This window comes from Sus scrofa, chromosome 2 (genome assembly GCF_054392235.1).
Source record: "Sus scrofa isolate SSC_HxYL_T2T_F1_AM1 chromosome 2, Sscrofa_HxYL_maternal_Yorkshire_Landrace_v2.0, whole genome shotgun sequence".
NCBI classification, from domain to species: domain Eukaryota; kingdom Metazoa; phylum Chordata; class Mammalia; order Artiodactyla; family Suidae; genus Sus; species Sus scrofa.
The window spans coordinates 94,517,756-94,531,258 of NC_139384.1; the positions used below are offsets into that span (position 1 = coordinate 94,517,756).

The 13,503-nt window shown below is 42.4% G+C and overlaps 1 long non-coding RNA gene across 1 annotated transcript in view; it reads right to left on the reverse strand.

Annotated features, from left to right (window-relative positions):
- The window catches only part of LOC146405583 (uncharacterized), an 83,044-nt gene that overhangs the window by 40,086 nt on the left and 29,455 nt on the right, over nt 1-13,503 (reverse strand). The window lies entirely within an intron of this gene.

The window sequence follows — 13,503 nt, forward strand, 5'->3', positions numbered from 1 at the left end:
AAAGAAATTTTAAGTGTTTTATGTTAATTTTTTTTCATTTAATACTTTCGGATTTTGTCATGGCTTCCTGGAGAAGACCTAAATTATGAAGGCATTCTATTTTCTCCTAAGACGTGCATGGCCACATTTAAATGTATGTCTATCTTTATTACACATGGACTTCATATTGTCTGTGATATAGGGATCTAATTGCTTTCTCCCATGAGGCTATCCTGTAACACCTTATGCCTCATTTATGGAACTTATCACCTTCTTTCTCCTGATGCCTGGAAAGATAAATTTGTGTCAAATATTAACTTGCTACTGGACTTTGAGCTCCTAGATAGTGAACATTGTGCCTTATTCATCTTTTATCCTGATAGCTAATACCACAGCCGGGCTTGTGACAGACGTTAAATACTTCCTTGATGAATTCAATAGACAGTATAGAACGGTGGCCAGCTTTCCAATTTCAGGCATGACAGAGTGACAGAAAATAGACTTATGTTGCCATTGGAGACAGTGGAGTTTGTGATGGGATAAACTTCTAAAACTCCAGCAATATAAGACACTGGTGTGCATAATAAAAAAGAAAGGAATTCTGGGAAATCTCTTGGCGTCTATGAAAATTCTGGCAGAAACAAATCAGCAACATTCAAAAGCAAATTTTATAACATTGGTAGCAACAATTTTATAATACTGGGGGTGCATTTCTATGATTTCTCTAGAAATCAATAACTTATGGGGAGAAATTTCATCTGTTCAACAAATATTAGACTGAGCCAGATGAAATGGCTAATATTCGGCTATTGTTTATCTCTAGAAGCTGCAGTTTCATATGGTACCACTCAATACTTATTCAATCCTGACTGGGCCTCAGGTAAGTAAGTATATAAATGGAGCAAGCAACAGATGAGATTTTAGTGCAAAAAAAAAAAAAAAAAACCCCAAAAAACACCCAATCCTAGTAGAGTCAAAAATTTAGTGAGCAACAAAGACAATAAACAAGAAAGTAAGAAAACAGAGAAGTGTAAGTAATTAACATTTCTTACACTAATCTTACACTTACACTAATCTCAAGATTAGTCTGTCTTTCTGATATTTATTTGAATCGTTCAAAATATGTTGAAGTTGCTATATATAGTTTAAAAGAAAATAAATCTTATTATTCTTTGCTTCCCTCTTAACCTTCTTCATAACTTTTCTGGGTACTTTCTAATCTTACAAGTATTCAATTAAATTGTGTTTAATTAATGGAAATTTTCAAATCAGTTTTATTGCAGTATGAGATACAGTCATAATAAAATTTACTCTTTTCCAGGGTAGTGTTCCATGAATTTTCACAAGTGGATGTGGCTTGGGACCACCACCTCAATCAAGATATAGAATATTTCGGAGTTCCCGTCGTGGCGCAGTGGTTAACGAATCCGACTAGGAACCATGAGGTTGCGGGTTCGGTCCCTGCCCTTGCTCAGTGGGTTAACGATCCGGCGTTGCCGTGAGCTGTGGTGTAGGTTGCAGACGCGGCTCGGATCCTGCGTTGCTGTGCCTCTGGCGTAGGCTGGTGGCTACAGCTCGGATTCAACCCCTAGCCTGGGAACCTCCATATGCCGCGGAAGCGGCCCAAGAAATAGCAACAACAACAACAACAACAAAAGACAAAAAGACAAAAGACAAAAAAAAAAAAAAAAAAAAAAAAAAAAGATATAGAATATTTCCATCACCTCAAAATGTTCCCTCATGGAGTTCCCTTTGTGGCTCAGCAGAAACAAATCTGACTAACATTCATGAGGATGTGGGTTCAATCCCTGGCCTCATTCAGTGGGTAAAGGATCCAGTGTTGCCATGAGCTGTGGTGTAGGTGGAAGACGTGGCTTGGATCCTGAGTTGCAGTGGCTGTGGCGTAGGCTGGCAGCTGTAACTCAAAGGCAACCCAGGGAACTTCCATATGCCATAGGTGCGGCCTTGAAAAACAAAAAAACAAAACAAGAAAGTCCCCTTATGCCCTGTGTAATCTACTGCTGTGTCAATTCCCTTAATTATGTGTTGATGGGCTGGGCTCCCTAGATCCCTACTCTTATTTCACAGATAGGCTAGTCATGCAGGTGTGAGGACAGAAGTCTACCAGAAGTTGGAAAGAACTTCCTCATGCCCAGGAGACCCAGAGTTTATCTGAAGCATCTAACTGGTCATTCAGTTCAGCTGGATCAACCAGCCTCACGGAGAACCCAAGATGCACCAAACATGTCTGGGGACAAGCTGCTCTCAACCAGAGGGCGAAGGCGATGGGTGTCCGCCTCCCTTTCAGCACTCCATTCATTTTCAGTCTGCCCATCTATTTTTATTTTATCCTCCCTGAACCCTTGAGCTTCCTCTGAAGCCTTGAACATATTAGGGGTGGAATTCATGGTCTGTGGACGTTGGTGTAGGATGGGTGTATAGGCTGTTAGGTGTTTCCTTCATTGGAAGGGTCTGAATGTTGGAAAAAGGGAAAGATGAGTCTAGCTAAGAAAACATCTGTGGAAAGAGGTTCAGGGCCATGTGTTCTGATTCACAGGGAATTGTTGTTAAGGGACAAAGCTCAGGATTCAGATGTGGGCTTAGCAGTTCTACAGAGGTGGCAATGAAACATGGGTTGTTGCTTTAGCCCTTGCTAAGTATAACTCGAAGAAGAATAAGTATGGCCAAACAGCCCAGCCATGTTAGCAGCCTTTCAAACAAAGGAACACCAGTCACTGGCATCCTTTTCTGAACTTTAGGATTTGCAATCACATGCAGGCTGCTTATTTTGACAAACAATGCATATGATAAAGTAGCAATAATGTCTAAACAAACTCTTACTAATCTATGCAGTATGAGATAACCAATACATGGATAAGAACCTATGAATGGGTTTTCAATCAACCCATTGGTTATCTAACACCATGTGTATTTCTACAGTGAAGTCATTCCCAAATATAACTAGTCCTTGGACTTATATTCAGAGCTTTTCAAAAATACAGATTCTTGGAGATTCCAAGTCATCCGGGGAAGGGCCCCAGAAATCAACACTTTCATCAAACTCCACAGTTGGTCCTGATGCCAGTTATCTAGCATCTACATTTGAAATGAGCCGGCCTGGGTTCTGGAGTTCCCGGGTCCCTGTCACCAGTTGTGTAGCCTTGGATTTGACATGTCATGCTCTGGGCTTCAGGACCCTCACTTGGGCAAGGGATTATAGTTAGTTTCTGAGCAAGGCAGAAGCATGGTGAGAGGGAGGCTTTGGGGAGGTGAAGCTGGTGACTCTTTGGGATCAGGAGGTGAGTGAGGAGGTAGCTGCCGAAGAGTAGGCAACGCTGGGACTTGGGAGGCCAGCGAGAAAGGAAAAGGGGGTCAGGTAATGAGCTGGTGCAGAGCCAGGGACACAGGACTTAGTGATTGATGGGATCTGGAGAGTGGGGAAGAGGAAGGGACAAGAGCAATGGAGGCTTCCTTTATAGAAATAAGGAAGTCAGGGAGATGAGATGGATAAAAATACCCCGCAGCTCCTTAAGAAGATGCTCCCCAAGACACTGTGCGCCATTCTGGGAGTTCCCTGTCTTTCTGGTGGAAGGATTTGAGAATGTGCTGTGCAAGAGGCAGGCAGTAGCTCTCCAGCCACGGACTCCTCCCATCACTTTTTGCAAATCCTCTCACCTCCCAGAATTTAGCGTCCTTGTTTGTAAATTAAGTAGGAAGGAACAGAAACCAGGGATTCTTGTGGGATCTCCAAGTGGTATGCAAATTTTTTTATGAATGGGTCTACCTAAATTTGTCTGTGGAGAGGGCCCTGAGCTTTCATCAAAGGAGGGAGGGACCCAAGAGGAGTTAATAACTATTACGATAGACAACTTCTTACAAAATCTTTTTATCACGAAAAGTTTCAAATATACAAAAGAGGATAAATGTTATGCCCTTATTACTCACTCAACTTTAATAACTGAAATGGCCTCTTAAATCCTTTCTGAAGCGTTAGGATTTCATTGCATGGAAGTACCAGTATTTTATGTTTGCCTTTTTTCTTTTTTCATGTTTTTTTATGTTGGACTTATTCTAAGTGGGCTTGTCTCTGAAAAGCAAGTGTTCCCTGTCAGAATGGCTATCATCAAAACAACACCAACAAAAAACCCAAAAAAACTTCACAAATAACAACAGTTGGTGAGGCTGTGGAGAAAAGGAAACCCTGGTACACTATTGGTGGGAATGTAAATTGGTGCAGCTACTATGGAGAACAGTATGGTAGTTTCTCAAAAGGTTAAAAATAGGACTACCATATGAGCCAGCAATTCCACTGCTGTGTAATTATCTGAAGAAAATAAAAACACTAATTCAAAAAGATTCCTGCACTCCATGTGCATAGCAGCATTATGTACAATTGCTAAGACATGGAAGCAACGTAAGTGTCTATCGACAGATAAATGGGTAAAGAAGATGTGCCACACATGCACATATACACACACACACATGCATGTACACACAATGGAATACTATGCAGCCATAAAAATGGAATTTTGCCATTTGCAGCAACATGGATGAATTTGGAGGGCATTATCTTCACTGAAATATGTCAAACAGAGAAAGATAAATACTGTACGATATCAGTTATGAGTGGAATCTAAAAAATACAACAAACTAATGAATATAACAAAAGAGAAGCAGACTCACAGATGAGAGGGAAAGGGCAATACAGGGGCAGGGGTTAAGAAGTTTAAACTATTAGGTATAAATTAAGCTGCAAGGAAACATTGTACAGCGTGGGGGATATAGCAATTTTTTTTTTTTTTTTTTTTTTGTCTTTTTGCCTTTTCTAGGGCCTCTCCCGCGGCATAGGGAGGTTCCCAGGCTAGGGGTCCAATTGGAGCTGTAGCCTCCGGCCTATGCCAGAGCCACAGCAACTCGGGATCCGAGCCGAGTCTGCAACCTACACTACAGCTCACGGCAACGCTGGATCGTTAACCCACTGAGCAAGGGCAGGGACCGAACCCGCAACCTCATGGTTCCTAGTCAGATTCGTTAACCACTGTGCCACGATGGGAACTCCAGCAAATATTTTATAACTCTAAGTGGAATATAAGCTTTAAATAGTATGACCTGTTACATTGTACACCTGTAACTTACACAATATTGCAGAGCACCTACAATTTTATTTTATTATTTATTTATTTATTTATTGTCTTTTTAGGGCTATGCCTGCGGCATATGGAAGTTCCTAGGCTAGGGGTTGCATCAGAGCAGCAGCTGCTGGCCTGTGCCACAGCAACAGCAATGCCAAATCCTTAAGCCACTGAGCAAGACCAGGAATTGAACCTGCGACCTCATGGATACTAGTTAGATTCGTTTCCACTGAGCCACGACAGGAACTTATACTTCAATTTTATTTCATTTTTTTAAATTTTAATTTTAATTTTTTTTGCTTTTTAGGGCCACTCTCCAGGGCATATGGAGGTTCCCAGGCTAGGGGTCCAACTGGAGCTACAGCTGCCAGCCTGCACCACAGCCACAGCAACACGGGATCCGAGCCACATCTGCGACCTACACCACAGATCTTGGCAATGCCGGATCCTTAACCCACTGAGGGAGGCCAGGGATCGAACCTGCAACCTCGGGGATACTAGTCAGATTCATTTCCACTGAACCATGGTGGGAAATTATACTTCGATTTAAAAAAAAAAAAAAAAAAAGGAAGCAAGAGTTCAAAAGAGGGGATAGTGAAATCTACACCCTCCACATAAGCTGCTCACCCCTCACAGTTCCCACTGTCAAACACTTCCCTCTGAGTGTCCTGGCCTCGCTCCACAGCCCTTGAGGTCATCCACTCCCACTAATTTAACTGCAGCTTACCAGCAATCATTTGTAACTGTTTCCAAAACTGCTTGTGCCTGTTGCACTAAGTATTAACATTATGTAACCTCCTTAAACATGTACAATCTCTTGGGTAAGAATTCAGTGTGTGCAATCGTAAAAAAACAAACACAAAATACAAAAAAACAACCTTTTTCTTTCTCAAATATACTGTGTCTAAGTTTTTTCTTCCTGCTGTTGGATGGTCTCTCCAGCAGATCCCGTTCGCATTCTTACTCACTTTCAGACCTTAATAAATAACCTCACTCTTGATTCAAAAATGCAGACCCGTTTACTATCAAAGCCTCCCCTCCTCCTCCAGCTTGGGCCTGACTGAGGCTTGGAATCCCATCAGAGGCATGGCTGGATTCTTCCTATTCCTCTGTCTTACTCATTCGTGCCTCCTCTCCGATTCACTGTGCTGCCTCTGGCTACACAGGGTTGAAAGTGGGCAGAGAAGCAGAAAGGAATGCGTGTGACCAGTGACTAGAGTCTGGCACCAGTGCTCCTGAGGGGCAGATGCCCAGATGTTTGCTCTTTCTCTCTGGGGTGCTTTTGTGGGTTCCACCATCACCAGCGCTGCATGGACCTCCCACTTCACCATTCCTTGGTACAGGCAACTCTCTTATTGGCCATTTATGACTCTCCACTCAGCTCCAACTTCTGATGGGTATATTGCCCTGGTGGGCAGGTGTCTTGGGCAAGGCCCTTTCAAGATGATCAAGTTCCCACTCTGGCCAGTGGGAAACATGCTTGTCTGACATTGGTGGAAGCACATGATGTTGGAAGTACATTCATGCTCACTGAAGCACACTCTCCTCTTTCTGCAGCAAAGGGCAGTTTCTTGCCTTTAAACTTTTCTGGGCACAAGTCTAGCTTCCTGTCTTGGGGATCCTTAGCTCCAAGGATTCACATCCTGCTCTTCTAGAAGTTCACTTGAAGAATTCCCTGACCCTAGTGTCAAAGAAATTCCTTCTATCCACCTTCTTCAATAGCGTCTTCCTCTTGTGAAGCCTGGATATTAGGGTTGAGCTAAGTTATGGTGGCCACACAGCTTAGCACACCCTGCAAGAACAGTCTTGGTCCTCTCTTTAAAATGTATGGAAGTTCCTGTTATGGCACAGCAGAAACAAATCCAACTACTATACATAAGGATGTGGGTTTGATCCCTGGCCTGGCTCAGTAGGTCTGGGATCTGGCATTGCCCTGAGCTGTGGTGTAGGTCATAGACGTGGCTCAAATCCTGAGTTGCTGTGGCTGTGGTCTAGCCCAGTAGCTGTAGCTCCAATGTGACCCCTAGCCTGGGAACTTCCATATGCTGCAAGTGCAATGCCTAAAAATCAAACAAAAATAAAATAAAATAAATGCACACTTAATATCCTTTGTTCCCAGTTTTGGGGCTTCGGTCAAAATTAAGATAACGGAAATGTTCCATTTTGACATTCTCCTTAGACATATCACTTAAATACGGACAATGTGAGTATAAAAGGGAGTTGTTTCTGTGAAAGCTAAGTTAAATCATTAGGAAAGACAGAAGACAAAAAATTAACCCAAAACCCAAATCATTAAAAAGATCCTATAGAATTAGGTGAGGGTGAGACAACTGTGGATTGGGGGTATTGTAGAAATCTACAGAATCATGTCCTTAGTGTGTTCAAGATCTTTAGGTTCTTGCTTCTCTTTTTCCCCTCAAAGAGACGCATTTGCTTTTTGCTGCCAAAGTAAGTACAATATATTATTTAAATACACTTTGTATCCATGGAGATGTAGGCAAACCTGACAGTTACACTTTTAAAGCAAAGAAACAACAGAATATCCATGCACTTTCAATTTTTAGCTTATAAGCATTTAACTCCATTATCAAGAAGGTTTATATATTCCCTAATTTGTATTTATGAGTCTTCAAACACTTGTAATTTCACATAGGATGGGTGAATAATCCATGAAACAGATTCCAAAAATTGAGATATTTGGATGGAGTTCCTTCACAGCTAAGGTGTGTCACTAGTAGATCTCAGCATCAGCTGTTGTCCTTCTTTTCAACTTCAAAGCCCGTTTTTTATTTTTATTCTTATTTTTTAGGGCCACACCCATGGCATATGGAAGTTCCCAGGGTAGGGGTTGAATCAGAACTACAGCTGCCAGCCTACACCACAGCCACAGCAACGCAGGATCCAAGGTGCCTCTGTGACCTACACCACAGTTCATGGCAATGCCAGATCCCCAACCTACTGAGCAAGACCAGGGATCGAACTCGCATCCTCATGGATACTAGTCTGGTTTGCTAAGCCCTGAGCCATGACGGGAAAGCATAAAGCCCATTTTTTAAATAAGTCGGGATGCAGCTGCCAGCCCCTACTCCCCCATCTTCACCATCAAACCTTGGTTTTGGCTTTTGTCTCCTGTAAGGTTGCTGATGGCATGCCCCCACCCGCACTGAGTCAGAAAGGGGTTCCTGTCCCCGATGCTACAACTGTCCAGGATCAAAGGACTGCTCTCAGCTCATTTACCTTGTCCTAGCTATCTTGATTCTTACAGTTCAGTTTTCCAATCAGACAAATGAAATGAGACTTAAAACCTTCTGCCATATGTGAGATGTCCCCTTCTGCTTTTAGGCATCGAGAGGTGCTGAAGGTGTCTATGGTGTTTTTTTCCAGTTACACGAAGCAGTTGTAAAAGATTAGACTGCAGGTTTAGTATGAGAGGATGTAACTCAGGAATGGCCAGATGGACAAGGTGTGGGGACAGGGCATGGAGCTTCCATGTCCTTTCCAAGCTCAATACTCTCCCAGAAGTTCCATGTGCTCACCAACCTGGAAGCTCTCTGCCTTTTTTTCTTTTTCTTTTCTTTTCTTTTTTTTCTTTCCTTCCAGATTTGTCTTTATTTATGTTTTGACTTATTTCTTTAATTTTTTTTGTTGTTGTTGTTGTTGTTGTTATTGTTGCTATTTCTTGGGCCGCTCCCTCGGCATTATTGTTGTTGTTGTTGCTATTTCTTGGGCCGCTCCCGCGGCATATGGAGGTTCCCAGGCTAGGGGTTGAATCGGAGCTGTAGCCACCAGCCTACGCCAGAGCCACAGCAACGTGGGATCCGAGCCGCGTCTGTGACCTACACCACAGCTCACGGCAACGCCGGATCGTTAACCCACTGAGCAAGGGCAGGGACCGAACCCGCAACCTCATGGTTCCTAGTCGGATTCGTTAACCACTGCGCCACGACGGGAACTCCTCTTTAATATTTTTTAATTAAAGTATAGTTGATTTACAATGTTGTGTTAATACCTGCTGTACAGAGAAGGGAATCAGTTATAGGTATATATATGTCCTTTTTTGTATATTTTTCCATTATTTTTTAAATGATTTTTTTTCCATTATAGGGGGTTTACAGTGTTCTGTCAATTTTCTCCTGTACAGCAAAGTGACCCAGTCACACAAATATATACATTCTTTTTCTCACATTATCCTCCATCACAGGTGATATTCTTTTCCATTATAAGTTACCTCGGATATTGAACACAGTTCCCTATGCTATGCAGTAGGTCCTTATCGTTTATCCCCTCCATATGTAATAGTCTGCACCTATTAACCCCAAACTCCCAATCCATCCCTCCCTCACCTACCCCCTTGGCAACCACAAGTCTGTTCTCTATGTCTGAGAATCTGTTTTTGCTTCATAGATATGTTCATGTGTGTCATATTTTAGATTCCACATATAAGTGATAGCATCTGGCATTTGTCTTTGGTTTACCTCATTTAGTATGATAATCTCTAGGTCCATCCACATTGTTGCAAATGGCATTATTTCATTCCTTTGTATGGCTAATACTTCCTTGTATATTTACACCACATCCTCTTTGTCCATTCATCTGTGGATGGGCATTTAGGTTGTTACCATGTAACAATAGGCCCTATTGTAAACAGGGCTGCTATGAACATAGAGGTGCATCATCTTTTTGAATGATAGGTTTTGTCCGGATATATGCCCAGAAGTGGGATTGTTAAGTCATAGGGTAATTCTATTGCTAGTTTTTTTGAGGAACCTCCATACTGTTTTCCTTAGTGGCTACACCAATTTACATTCCCACCAACAGTAGGAGAGCTCCTTTTTATCCACACTCTTTCTAGTCAGCATTTGTTATTTGTAGGCTTTTTTTTTTTTTCCTATTATGGCCACACCCGAGGCATATAGAAGCTCCTGGGCCAGGGACTGAATCTGAGTCACAGCAGCGGCAACAATGGATCCTTAACTAACTGTGCCACAGCAGGAACTCCTCTTTGTAGGCTTTTTTCTTTTTCTTTTTTTTTTTTTTTTTTGCTTTTTGCCATTTCTTGGGCCGCTCCCATGGCATATGGAGATTTCCAGGCTAGGGGTCGAATTGGAGCTGTAGCCACCGGCCTAGTACGCCAGAGCCACAGCAACACGGGATCCGAGCCGCGTCTGCAACCTACACCACAGCTCACGGCAACGCCAGATCATTAACCCACAGGGATGGAACCCACAACCTCATGGTTCCTAGTCGGATTCGTTAACCACTGCGCCACCCCGGGAACTCCTATAGGCTTTTTAATGATGGCCATTCTGACTGGTGTGAGGTGATAGTTCGTAGTTTTGATTTGTGTTTCTCTAATAATCAGTGATGTCAAACATCTTTCCATGTGCTTACTGGCCGTCTGTATGTCTTCTTTGGGGAAATGTCTATTTAGATCTTTTGCCCATTTTTTGATTGGGTTGTTTGTTTCTCTGCCTCTCATTCAAGAAGGCAAAGTGAAAGCTACTTAGAAAATACAAGACTGGAGATCCTGTTGTGGCTCAGTGGTTAACGAATCCAACTAGGAACCATTAGATTTCGGGTTCCATCCCTGGCGTTGCTCAGTGGGTTAAGGATCCCATGTTGCTGTGGCTGTGGTGTAAGCTGGCGGCTACAGCTCCGATTAGAGCCCCTAGCCTGGGAACCTCATATGCCGAGGGAACGGCCCTAGTAAAGGCAAAAAGACAGAAAAAAAAAAAAAAAAAGTAAATGCAAGACTGATTCTCATGAATGGACATATTTGATGTGGTAGAAGTTGCAAGGAATATTTACAATAAACATCATTGATGTATATGTCTTTTTTTTTTTGTGATTCTCTGCTTTAACTGACTTTTCTTTCTTTTTTCTTTTTGTGGCCACACCTGTGGGGTACAGAGGTTCCCAGGGTAGGGTCCAATCAGAGCTGCATCTGGAACCTACGCCACAGTCACGGCAACACCAGATTCAAGATGTATCAGGACCTACACTGCAGCTTGCTGCAATGCCAGATCCTCAACCTACTGAGCAAGCCCTGGGATTGAACCCTCATCCTCAGGGAAACTATATTGGGTCCTTAACCCAATGAGCCACAATGTGAACTCCCCGACTTTTTCAATTACCTAACAAACCACCAATTTTAATAGGGTTAGCTAAAGGTTTGCAGGGAATGCTATTTTCCTTTCACTCTTCATTCTTCCCTTCCTTCATATTAATGGAGTTCCCATTTTCAGCTGCACTCCAGCCCATCAGAATAAAAATATTTCTCTTTGTCCCATGACGCTCCACACAACCATGTGATTAAATCCTCGTCAACAGATATATGTTCAAACATCTTTTGGCAGCTTCTGGGAATGTTCTTTGAGCAAAAGATACCATGTGCCTTTTGCTCATCTCTTCTTTACTTGTCTTCTGCCCTGCGAAGTGGAATGCAGATGTGATGGCTGGAGCTCCAGCCACCAACATGGGTTATAAGAAAAAAGATGGAAGCATCCTGGGTCCATGAAGACTTTACAGAGCCAGGTTGCCAAATAACACAGACACTTTCTATCTGCCTTCTTTACAGCGATATTTTATTTTAGGTCTCTGTGATTCACAGTCAAACATAATCACAACTGATATAACTGATATAGAGAGTTTGGGCCTTATTTATTTTTTTCTGAGCTGAAATGCATACTGCCCTGCATAGCCTATTAAGAAAATTGCAGGCAACTAGAATCTACATAGACATTATTACAACACTCAGGGGCTTTATAGAAAGGATAGAGGAATTAGGAAGTGAACCCTTCTCAGGTCTTTTAGACTCGAAGATTCTGCAGTGCTCCAATTTACTTGAAGACTATTTGTTTTTAATTATTAGAAAGCATGGGAGTTCCCGTCGTGGCGCAGTGGTTAACGAATCCGACTAGGAACCATGAGGTTGCAGGTTCGGTCCCTGCCCTTGCTCAGTGGGTTAATGATCCGGCGTTGCCGTGAGCTGTGGTGTAGGTTGCAGACGCGGCTCGGATCCCACGTTGCTGTGGCTCTGGTGTAGGCTGGTGGCTACAGCTCCAATTCAGCCCCTAGCCTGGGAACCTCCATATGCCGCAGGAGTGGCCCAGGAAATAGCAACAACAGCAACAACAAAAAGACAAAAGACAAAAGACAAAAAAAAAAAAAAAAAAAAAAGAAAGCATGTGCCTTGTCCTGAGATAATTCTACTAAAATTAGTAATATGGCTTAGTGATTGTGGTACATATTTCTAACTGTGAAATTTCCTCAGGCCATAGTCATTTATTTTCTCTTGTCTAACTTGAGAAATGGCCACAGTTGTTTTTCTTGTTTTTTGTTTTTGTTTTTTTGCTTTTTAGGGCTGTACTCATGGCATATGGAGGTTCCCAGGCTAGGGGTTGAATTGGAGCTACAGCTGCTGGCCTATGTCAGAGCCACAGCAGCGCAGGATCCAGCCGCATCTGTGACCTACACCACAGCTCACGGCAATGCTGGATCCTTAACCCACTGAGTGAGGCCAGGGATCGAACCCGCAACCTCATGGTTCCTAGTCGGATTCGTTTCTGCTGCACCACAACAAGAACTCCCGAGAAATGGCGACAGTTTTTTAGAACCAGGACCCATTGGATCCTGATGGCCAGTGATTGGGGAACAGCATTCTCTGCAAAAAGAAATACCATAGTCTCTCAATTCTGAGACACTATCAATGGAAGATGCATCACTGGTTATAACAACTTTTGAGGTAAAATAAAAATACATTAGGTGAATTTTTTCTTAGTAAAGGTTAATAGCATATATATTATATGTATATTGAGCATATATACTCATTCACTAGTTTTTTTTTTTTTGTTGGTACCATAATCAAAGTTTGAATTTCAATCTTCCACATCCAATCTAAAGATTTTTTTGAATTACTTTTGCTTCACAGCCCACCGACTCTTCTTTATTGAACCAATTCTTGTGTTTGGGGTCTTTTGCACCTTGGTCACTAGCACTGGGAATGGTTCATGCTTTATGCTCCTATTTAATTGCCTTTAGGTAAAGCTCTTCTCATTCCTTTCTCCATTTTTTTTCTTAACCAGGAGAGTAAGTTTTTAGGCCTGATTATTGTTTTGAAAAGTAGTGGAATTCCAGAATGTGGCTTTAAGATGCACCTTCTCTTAATGAACAAAAAGAGGTTTGGAAAAAGATGGAGCTGGGTCTCCTCCTGTAGCTGCAGAGGAGGCGGGAGTCATTTATGGCACAGATGACTTTAAGGAATCATATTTGATACTGCAATAGATGGAGAATCCTGACAAGAATATTTCTCTGGTTTTCCTTTCTACCCCCCCGGCCAGGGCACCAACAGAATATTTTACACCTCACATTTTGTTTTTAAAATGGTTTATAT